The sequence below is a fragment of the Crotalus tigris genome, unplaced genomic scaffold, assembly GCF_016545835.1.
Source record: "Crotalus tigris isolate CLP2741 ecotype Arizona unplaced genomic scaffold, ASM1654583v1 scf7180000017774.6281472, whole genome shotgun sequence".
NCBI classification, from domain to species: Eukaryota; Metazoa; Chordata; class Lepidosauria; order Squamata; family Viperidae; genus Crotalus; species Crotalus tigris.
In genome coordinates this window covers 6,247,390-6,258,377 of record NW_024096625.1, presented here as the reverse complement: position 1 = coordinate 6,258,377, position 10,988 = coordinate 6,247,390, and positions in this window count along the sequence as shown.

Sequence of the window (10,988 nt, the reverse complement as noted above, 5' to 3'; positions counted from 1 at the left end):
CTAATTGGTTATCCCCCCAAAGATTCTCTAACTTCAAAACAGCTCTTGGGTGGCAACAGTTACCCACCACAAGGGGCTCAGGAGAAAGAGATGCCGGAAAAGCTAACTCCCAAGAATGATGGGCTCAGAGGCAGCTACAAGCAGGGGAGGCAGGGAGGGATAAGATAAGATAAGATAAGATAAGATAAGATAAGATAACCTTTATTGTCATTTTTTTACTGTGGGCACAACGGCACACATCAAAAATGAAACTTAGTTGCCTGCTCTCAAAGTGAAACACATACATGATACACACCTAAACATACTATGAACAACATATGTATAAACCCACACCTCTACATATACGTAGCAAATAAATATTAAATACTGCCCATCTTGAATATATAACAGAAGGAGGAAGCTTGAGGGTTCATAAGGTTAATGCTGTATGGAATGAAACTATGGCTGAATCTGGATGTTCTGCTACGGATACCACGAAGCCTCCTCCCAAAAGGTAACAAGGAAAACAAGGTTGTGAAGAGGATGTGTAGTGTCCCAGATAATCTTATGGACCCTGCTCAAGCAATGCTTCTGTGCTATGTCCTGGAGGGAGGGAGGGAACTGCCAATGATCTTTTTGGCCATTCTCACCACTCTCTGCACCGCCTTCCTGTCTGAAGCATTGATGCTTTCAAATCAGATTGTGATGCTGTATGACAGGATGTTCTCGATCGTCCCCCTGTAGAAAGTGGTCAAGACAGGGGAAGGAAGACGTGCTTTTCTCATGCAGGCGCTACTGTGCCCGCTTTGCCAGTTTCTCACTGGTGAGTGACCAAGTCAGCCTATTTGTTAGCTGCACACCCAGGAATTTGATGCTGGTAACCATCTCCACAGGTGAATCATTAATGCACATAGAAGTGTGGCTGTGCCTGCCTTTTCTGAAATCAACAATGATCTCTTTGTTTTTTCCAGTATTTAAAACTAGGCTTTTTCCTTACACCAGTTCACCAGTCCCTTAACCTCCTTGCAGTAAGCTTCCACCTTGTCATCCTGAATAAGGCCACTACTGTTATATCATCTGCGAACTTCACAATATGGTTGGTGGCAAACCTAACACAACACTCATGGGTCAACAGGGTGAACAGCAGCAGGCTTAAGACACAATCCTGAGGAGAACCTGTGCTCAAGAAAATGGTATTAGAGGTATTTGTTCCAACTCGCACATATTGGGGTCTGTTGATAAGAAAATCAAGAATCCAGTTGTACAAAGGAGTGTTTAATCCTAAAAGGCCCAGTTTGTCTACTAGATGCTTGGGAATGACTGTGTTAAATGCTGAACTGAAGTGACAAACAACAAACGCAAATGAGCATTTCTTTCCTCTAAGTGCTTCAAGCTCAGATGGAGAACAGAAAAAATAGCATCCTCTGTGGAGCGATTTGTAGGCAAACTGAAGCAGGTTAAATGCTAGCAGGAGGCTAGATACAATAATGTCCTTTATAGCTTCTCAAAGCATTTCATGATGGTGGATGTCAGTGCAACTGGATGGTAATCATTGAGGGCTGTAATTGTGGACTTTTTTGGCACTGGCAAGATGATGGCCATCTTAAAGCACGATGAGACCTGCTGCAATGAGAGATTGAAAATATCTGTGAGAACACAAGCCAGCTCATCTGCACATTCCCTGAGGACATATCCATAGATGTTATCTGGGCCTACTGCTTTCCAAATGTTAACTGTCTACAGTGTTTTCCAGACAGAAGTGACATCAAAGCTTGGCACTTGCTCATCAGGATGGGGCATAGCTTTCCTAGCAGGAGTGCTGTTTGATGCCTCAAATCTACCCAAAAATGCATTCAGTTTGTTTAGGAAGTCTGTGTCATCGTTGCATCTCGATGGAGCCACCTTATAATCCGTAATAGCCTGGATCCCTTGCCACATTCGCCTAGTGTTTGTTGGGTCCTGAAAAAAATTCTTTTGGGCAATTGGCTTGCTTTGCACCTTTTATGGCACTTTTCAGATTTGCTCTGGCTGTTCTAAGTACCAGCATGTCACCAGATTTGAAAGCCCCATTCCGTGCTTTCAGCATCTTGCAGACCTCATAAGTCAGCCACGGTTTTTCATTTGCCCTCACAACAATATGCAGACACTGTGGTGGCATACTCCTCAACATTTGTATGTTGGTTATCAGTAGCCGCTTCCCTAAACATGCCCCAATCTGTGCACTCAAGGCACTCTTGTAATGCTTCTATAGAAGGGGGGAGTAAAGAAAGGAAATCAAACCTGATTGATAGAGAGCATAGTAACCCTGCCCCTACTCTGCAGAGTGCAGATCCCCATCATCCCCGGCCCATCAGGGGTCTTCCTGTCGCACTGTTGCAGACAAAGGGGGGCTCCGATGAGGAGGAGGAGGTGGAGGAAGAGGATTTAAGCAAGCTTAGCAACTGGAGTGGGGATCCCTCCCCCAAAACAAACGTGCTTCGTGAGTAACCTCCTAGCACGACAGAAGTGATCAAAGCCTGCTGCATCCACCCAGCAGACAATCACTCAAGTTTATGCTCTGACCACAGAAGGCCAATGACTTCTATAATCAATTCAAATAGTTGATTATAATTATTGAAATTATAATTGAAATTCAATCATTTCAATTCGAAGTTGAGAATGTCAACACAGGAAGGCCAAAGTTGGTAACATGAAAGAAAATGTAAATTGTTTAAGAAACCAAAGAGAAACAGAAGACTGATTTATTAGTCTCTACCTGCAGTGATTCACTGCAGTGATTTCTTCATAACGAATACTGAATTCAAACAACCAAAGCAAAACTTCAATATACAGACATCACCAGTTAGAGCACACAGAATTCAAATTGACTATATTACTGGTAAAAAGAGGTGGAGGAACCTCAAAAACATAGTTGGGTGGAACACGGCATGAATTGCTAATTTGCAACATTCATATTAAACTAAATAATAAGAAAGTCAGTTTCCGTGGTATGATCTTGAATATATACCCACCATTTTGAAGAAGAACATTCTTAATTTTATTGATAGAAAGCTAAGAAGTTATGAAATAGTTTAAAGAAGTTAAGGATGAATGTAAGGAATTCATCTGCCAGGAATGAAGAAAAACTTTTCATTGTTAATAATCACATCCACATGTTCCACAAGTTGTGGAATATGCTTTGAAAAGTGAGAATCATTGAACATCTCATTGTCCTCATGAGAAACACATATACAAGTCAAAAAGACAATCTGGGCAGGACATGATAAAACAAACTGGCTCCACGTTGGCAAAGGAATGCAACAAAGCTGCGTGTGCTCCCATTATTTATTCAACCTCTATGTGACTATATATTAAGGGATGCTGGATTAGATGAACATAGTTTCAAAATTGGACAAAGAAATATCAATAACATGCACCTCCACAATGATAACTCTACCATGACAACCAAAATGCAAAGGATTTCAATCATAATACTAAAAACCAAAGAGCACAGGAAAAAAATGTAATTAATAATAATAATAGTAGTAAAGTTGGAAGGGACCTTAGAAGTCATCTAGTCCAACATCTTGCTCAGGCAGGAAACCCTACACCATTTCGGACAAATGGCTGTCCAGTCTCTTCTTAAAAACTTCCAGTGTTGGAGCATTTACTGCTTCTGGAGGCAAGCTGTTCCACTGATTAATTGTTCTCACTGTCAGGAAGTTTCTCCTTAGTTCTAGGTTGCTTCTCTCCTTGATTAGTTTCCACCCGTTGCTTCTTGTCCTGCCTTCAGGTGCTTTGGAAAATAGCTTGATTCCCTCTTCTTTATGGCAGTCCCTGAGATATTGGAATACTGCTATCATGTCCCCCCTTGTCCTTCTCTTCGTTAAACTAGACATACCCAATTCTAGCAACCGTTCCTTATATGTTTTAGCCTCCAGTCCCCTAATCATCTTTGTTGCTCTTCTCTGTACTCTTTCTAGAGTCTCAACATCTTTTTTACATCGTGGTGACCAAAACTGGATGCAGTATTCCAAGTGTGGCCTTACCAAGGCATTGAAGAGTGGTATTAATACTTCACGTGATCTTGATTCTATCCCTCTGTTAATGCAGCCTAGCACTGTGTTGGCCTTTTTGGCAGCTGCAGCACACTGCTGGCTCATATTTAGGTGATTGTCTACTAGGACTCCGAGGTCCCTCTCACAGTTACTACTATTGAGCATGGTGCCACCTATGCTGTACTTGTGCATTTGGTTTTTCTTGCCTAAATGTAGAACCTTGCTTTTTTCACCACTGAATTTCATTTTGTTAGTTAGTGCCCAGTGTTGACGTCTGTCCAGATCCTTCTGTATCTTAAGCCTGTCTTCTGGAGTGTTGGCTATTCCTGCCAGCTTGGTGTTGTCTGCAAATTTGATGAGTTACCCATCTATCCCTTTGTCCAAATCGTTGATGAAGATGTTGAAGAGCACTGAGCCCAGAACAAAGCCATGGGGCACCCCACTACATACTTCCCTCCATATAGGTGCAGTTCCATTGAGGACCACTTGCTGAGTATGGCCGGTCAGCCAGCTACGGATTCATCTGGTGGTGATTCTGTCTACCCCACATTTTTCTATCTTATCAAGTAGTAGGTTGTGATCTACTTTATCAAATGTCTTATTGAAGTCCAAGTAAATTATGTCCACATTAAATTAAATATAAAGAAGAACAAATTAATGACAGCAGGTAGAACAATTAGAATTAACAATGGAGATATCAAAGATAACTTCTGCCTTTTAGAATCAACCATCAACAGTAAAGGAATAAGCATTTAAAAATTGTGCCACAGGCTAGCATTTGGTAGAGCAGCTATAAATTCAAATTTGAGATATTTGACGAAATGCAGGTATTCAAATGTTGTAACATGTCTATACTTACAAAGATTAAAATCGTACACAGTATTCTCTATGACACTTTAGGGAAGCAAAAGTTGGATTTTAAAGAAGCTGGATAGAAAGAGTATTGAGACTTTTGAACTTTGGTGTTGGAGAAGACTCCTGAGAAAATCATGGACAATCAAGAAAATAAGCCTATAGATCACTGAACAAATCAATCTAAAGTTCTTACTTGAGGCACAAATGATCAGGCTCAAATTATCCTATTTTAGACACATTATGCGAAAACCCAACTCTCTAGAAAGAACTCTAATGCTGGGAAAAGTGAAAGTAGGAGTTAAAAGAAGAGGACGACCAGCAGCAAGGTGGATACTCAGTTTCAGAGCTGATGAGTACACCATTGGTACACATAAAAGAACAGGTTGGGGATAGAGTGTGATTGTTAGGAGTCGAAAAGTACTTGAAGGCAAATAATTAGTCAATCCAATGCCATTTTTGCTTATTTGTAATAATAATATTCACATAATCATAATTATTATGATTTAATCAAAAGAAAAATATAAGTTTAATCATTCATAAATAAAAGAAACATTTTCATCAACAACTTGATTTTCAATTTCCGTGAAAAATCAAATGGGCAGAAAAGCATCAATTCACCTCTGTATTTATTTGGGATGGAGGTTGTCGGGTATGAAACAGCAGGTCCACATATGAAGGTCCAATTAAATTGATTTATTGCTACTCATGCCTATGCACAGGAATCTTCTTAACTAACAGCACCTGCTTGAAATTAAATAAGAGTCAACAGAATTCAAGACAAGTTGGACTTAGTTTGCTTTCTAGAATAAGGATTCTAGGCTGATCCCTCTTTTAACTTTATCTCCAGGTTCTGCCATTCCTTCGCCTACATAACTGCTGTCTACAATTCAGTTAGACTTCCATTTTAAATATGTTCAAGACAAAAAAAAAGTGCTTGATTTTTGTTAGAAACTACTTGGTTCCTTTATGGTATTTAGTTACTGCATTCATGACATACAGTGGTTACCTTAGTAATAACCCTGTAGTTTAATCTGTATTCTTAATAAATGCTGGGAAAACAGCAACACTGGGTCTAGAAATGCATACTGGTTCCTACATCCAAATGTAGATAGACTAAAATATTTAAGCATAACCTTAGTTTTATAAATTGTATTGCACTGTGGTTAAATGTCTGCCATCCTGTCATGTGATTTCCAGATATAAGATGTACCTGGAGATGATAATCTGGGGCTGGGAAAATAATGGGGAGAAAACAGTCATATTTTCTCCTACACAATGAATTTCTTTTACCAGGAGAAAGGAAAATGAAATGAGCAAAGGAGCTGTAAGAAGGTAATACAATTGAAGAAAAGAAGACGATAATGCTTGACTAGATAGTGCTTGACTAATCAACTGAGATTCAAGCAGTTTTGGCTGCTGAAAAAATGGCATGGCTAGGATAGGTGGAGAGTTACTTTAAATCTATACATTCCTGGATAATGGGAAGATCAACAAAAATGAAGAGAGTGTGCTGTGAAATCATGCCTATCTAGTGTAACAATCCCAAAATAGAGAAGGGGATCTGAAGAGCAATGTTCCATTAGCTTCAAGAGATTGCCAGCTAAATTTATCTGAACTTTGATTAATTCTCAGAAAAATCTATTATCACTACATTTCATAATAGCTTAGAAGAAATATCACTTTGCAAACAGTAACTGCTGAACAGTAGAACAATTAGAGTCACAAAGTCATTTTATTTTATAAATTTATTTTAATAGTAATCACACTAGCAAATGAAAGGAATGAGGAAAACTAAAGCCCTGACACTTGTCAGAATATAATTGGCAATAAAGGCAGGATCCAGTAACAATGTCCGTCTGAAGAAAAAAAAATCTGCTAAGCAAGGCAACAGTGCCAGAATTATATCCCTAGTGGCCTAGCACAAATATTAAACTGGGTGATCCCACCAAAATCATGCCAGTACAAGTTGGCACAATTTGGACACAGAACTCCCAATACAGTGCTTAAATGCATAGTTATTGGGAATGGGAGAGAAGGGGCAGAATACAGTTGGACTGGGATGGTCTTTTTCATAGAGCTCCCTACTGTCTGGGTGCAATTTGAAGCTACTCAAAGAAAGACGCAGCAACAAATGGAAGAAGTCACTACTTTTAAAAATGAGCTTGCTCTTTTGGATGAGATGGATAGTGCTTAGGGATACATCCTTGGGCTGACTATTCATGTTTTACTGCAGTTCAGCTGTGGACTGGCTTAAGCAGTTAGAAATTTCTAGGGATGGGGGCAGGAGGCACTTCCAATTTCCTGATGGAGAATAGGCATGCTTGGAGATTGTATACAGTGTGTAAAAAAATGGTTGATCATTGTTTTGTTTTTTTTTTTGTCTTTAGTAAAGCACTTGAGGGCATTTTAGACAAAGTAATAAAAGAGATGAAGTTTGATATGCCCTTGCTCTGTGAGCTTTAAGATATAATTCAGTGGGCATTTGAAACTCCTTGCCATTGCAAAAGGAGTTTGTTGTCAAATGTATGGACTTTTCTCTTTCTTTCTTTTGAAGCCAAGAAGGGCTAACGTTTTTTTATAGACAGTCTGTTTGGTGTAGTAATTAAAGGCACTAGGCTAGAAACTCAGAGTTCTGGTTTTATTTTCTGTGGAATTAATTGCATAAATATGCCCATAGACATGCTCCCACAAAGTCCTTGAGCTAACAAACGGACTGCTCCAGACACGGAACACATTCATCAGCCATTTGGACAGGGTCTGATAAGAACACGGGAAGCAGGATGCATGAATCATTACCCATCTGCATAGCCTTGCATCTGGAAAGTGTCTGTTATGTGATACATTGTAACCACCCCTATATATGTCTTTTGATTACGCTGTGTGATGTAAAAACTATAGTAACAATAAAATAGGGTGTTGGAGTCAGCTCTGAGCTCCCATCCCAAGATACCTGCGTGCGTGTCTCATTCTCCATGGGAGACCACCACATCTGGTGACCCCGACGTGATCCACTGAGGGATACGTCCCTGCCAACCCTTTACTTATCGCCTGGAATAGGCTTGGTGCACCCGACGAAGTTGCTGGCAACTGACTCCTCTTCGTAAGTATGGGGGGTGGAATGTCTCACACTCAAAAGCAGCATGTGAAAGAGCTGAGGCTACTTGGCAGGAAAAAATATCTTACTGATCAGGAACAGAAATTAACCCGTCACCTTTCTAAATCTGAGGCTGTTAAATTGCTTGCTTACGTATGGGCTAACTGCTCATCCTATCCGGAGTCTGGATCTTTAAAAGTAGATACATGGAGGAAAATCGGCGCCGTCCTCCATCAGTCTCCGAGAGCCCCCCCCAGAGATTTTGTGTCTTTGGAAAATTGCCTATACCCTGATTCAAACCCATGCTGACTCGCCTCATCAGCCTTTATTAGACCCTCCACCGTACAAAAGTCCGTCTGTTATGTTGGCCACTCCCTTGCCACCTGGAGCCGGTTTTAACCCTCCTTCTGCCCCTGCAAATTCTATGGATCCTGATAAACAACAAACAGCCTCTCCTGTGCCTGCCATGTTGCCGCCTGTCTCCCGGCCCGGAATCATCCGTGGCGCTTTTCAAAAGGCTTTGAACAATGGTGATTTGAGCATTTCTGAACTATCCGAGAAAGAGTTGTTCCCTGTTACTTATCAACAGACCGCAGAAGGCATAGTGGTTGATTGGGAAGCACTTCCCCTGGCTATGATCCGAGAATTGAAAAAGGCTACAAAAGATTATGGCATAACCAGTCCCTATACTAGAGGACTGATACACTCAGTTGCTAGCGCATATCGAATGTTGCCTCAAGATTGGAAAGATCTGTTCCGCATGCTTCTTAATGGAACGCAATACGTAGTTTTTGAATCTGAATATAAGAGAGAGGCACAAAACAGAGCTAATCACCCAGGTTCACAATGGACAGCAGAACAACTCTTCGGAGAAGGCAATTTTGCTACCCTTAATGCTCAGGCTCAAACTTTCACCCCCTTTGCATTTCCAATCATTAATACGTGTTCTTTCTGCCATGGCTCACGTTGATGAGTCTGGCACCTCGATTCAATCTTTTTCTGCCATTCGCCAAACTGCAACTGAATCCTATGCAGACTTTGTGAATCGCCTGCAAGTTGCCATTGAGCGTCAAATTTCAAACAGAGATGCAGCAAATGAAATCCTCATAAAATTGGCTTATGAACATGCAAATGCGGACTGCCAGTCCATTCTTAAACCACTTGTTTCCAGTCCCACGGCCACCCTAGCAGACTTTCTTAAAGCCTGCCGCATTGTGGGAACCAATGCTTTTCAAATGGACACTCTTGCAGCCGCAATCCAAAAGGGGAATCAACCCCAAGGCACTTGCTTCAATTGTGGAAAACCTGGTCATTTTAAAAAGCAATGCAAAGCCCCAGGAGGTGGCGCAGCTCGACCCGCTGCCATCCCCGGAGCCAAGCCCAAAACTGTGTGCCCAAAATGTAAAAAGGGTTTTCATTGGGCCAATCAGTGCCATTCCTCTCAGTCCAATCGGGGAAACTAACAGAGGGGTCTGCAGCTAACCCCTCTCCAAAGGCTGCATCCTTTTCAGACTTTACTCCTTCTTCTGCTTCGCAATATTTTTCTGGCATTGATTTAAAATTGGCTTCTGATCTTTCTGTTACTTTTCCTAACCTACTCACGGTTGCTGAAACCCTTTATTCCGGACCCTTGCCTCCGGAAACGGAGGGAATAATCCTTCCCACACCTGTTGCTCGGGAACAAGGAGTGTTTGTGCTTCCAGGTATGATAGATCCCACATATAGAGACACCCTAAAAGTCCAATTTTATACCAATATCCCTGGCACAATGAACCGGGGGGATACGGTGGCACGTTTGGTTTTATTATCACGTGCAGCACCATCCATTCCAGAGGCTGCATATGCACCTCACTCTGGGAATTCTTCCTCTGATTTATTGGCACTAACAAAGCAAATTACTCCCCAAAAACTGGTGATGCCTTTTTTAATCAATGGCATTCTCTTCTCTGGTCTTGTAGACTCTGGTGCGGATGTCTCAGTCATAAGAACAGCTGAATGGCCCTCTAACTGGCCCCTCGAATCCTCACCGGCAGTCAGGGGAGTGGGAGGACTTCAACAAGCAAGCTCCAGTAAAAATTGGCTTACTGCACAAAGAATCACAAAAGGCATTTCTGCTAAATTTAAACCTGTCATCCTCCCTCTTCACACAAATTTATGGGGCAGAGACTTACTCTCTCAATTTAATGCGAAGTTAACTCTGGAAGACTAATAATGCCTCCTTCACCCATGAAGTTTACGCTCCTTTCTGACACTCCCATGTGGGTAGACCAATGGCCACTCACTTTAGAAAAACAGGAAGCATTGCAGAAACTGGTATATCAGCAAATACAATCTGGCCATTTGGAATCAACTACCAGTCCTTATAACACCCCAGTATTTGTAGTCAAGAAAAAATCAGGCAACTGGAGAATTAGTCATGATTTACGCCTCATTAACATAATAATTAAACCCATGGGTCCGCTACAGTGCAGAATGCCCAACCCAAATATGATCCCCAAAGACTATGATTTGGCAATTATTGATTTAAAAGACTGTTTTTTTACCATTCCTCTACACCCTGATGACAAACAACTTTTTTCCTTTTCTTTGCCTCAAACTAACATGTCCCGACCTACTCCTCGCTATCAATGGACTGTTCTTCCCCAAGACATGCTTAACAGCCCAACCATATGTCAAGCTTTTGTGGACGCTGCCTTGTTGCCTTTTCGCAAATCCTATCCTAACTTTTTGCTTTATCACTATATGGAAGACATTCTCCTAGCTGTACCGGGTCCTCCTAGCACGGTGCAAACTGTCCTTCCCCAACTCATTCAGCTTTTAGCTTCTTATGGCTTTATTGTCGCCCCAGAAAAAGTTCAGACCCAATCTCCCTTTTTATATCTGGGACACAAAGTCCTAGCCTCTCATTCTGTTCCGGTGCTCCCTGCCATCCACCTTCCTTCTCCTCTCACTTTAGTTGCTTTACAACAAATCTTGGGCACCATAAATTTTGTGCGCCCATTTCTTGCACTCACCACTGCCCA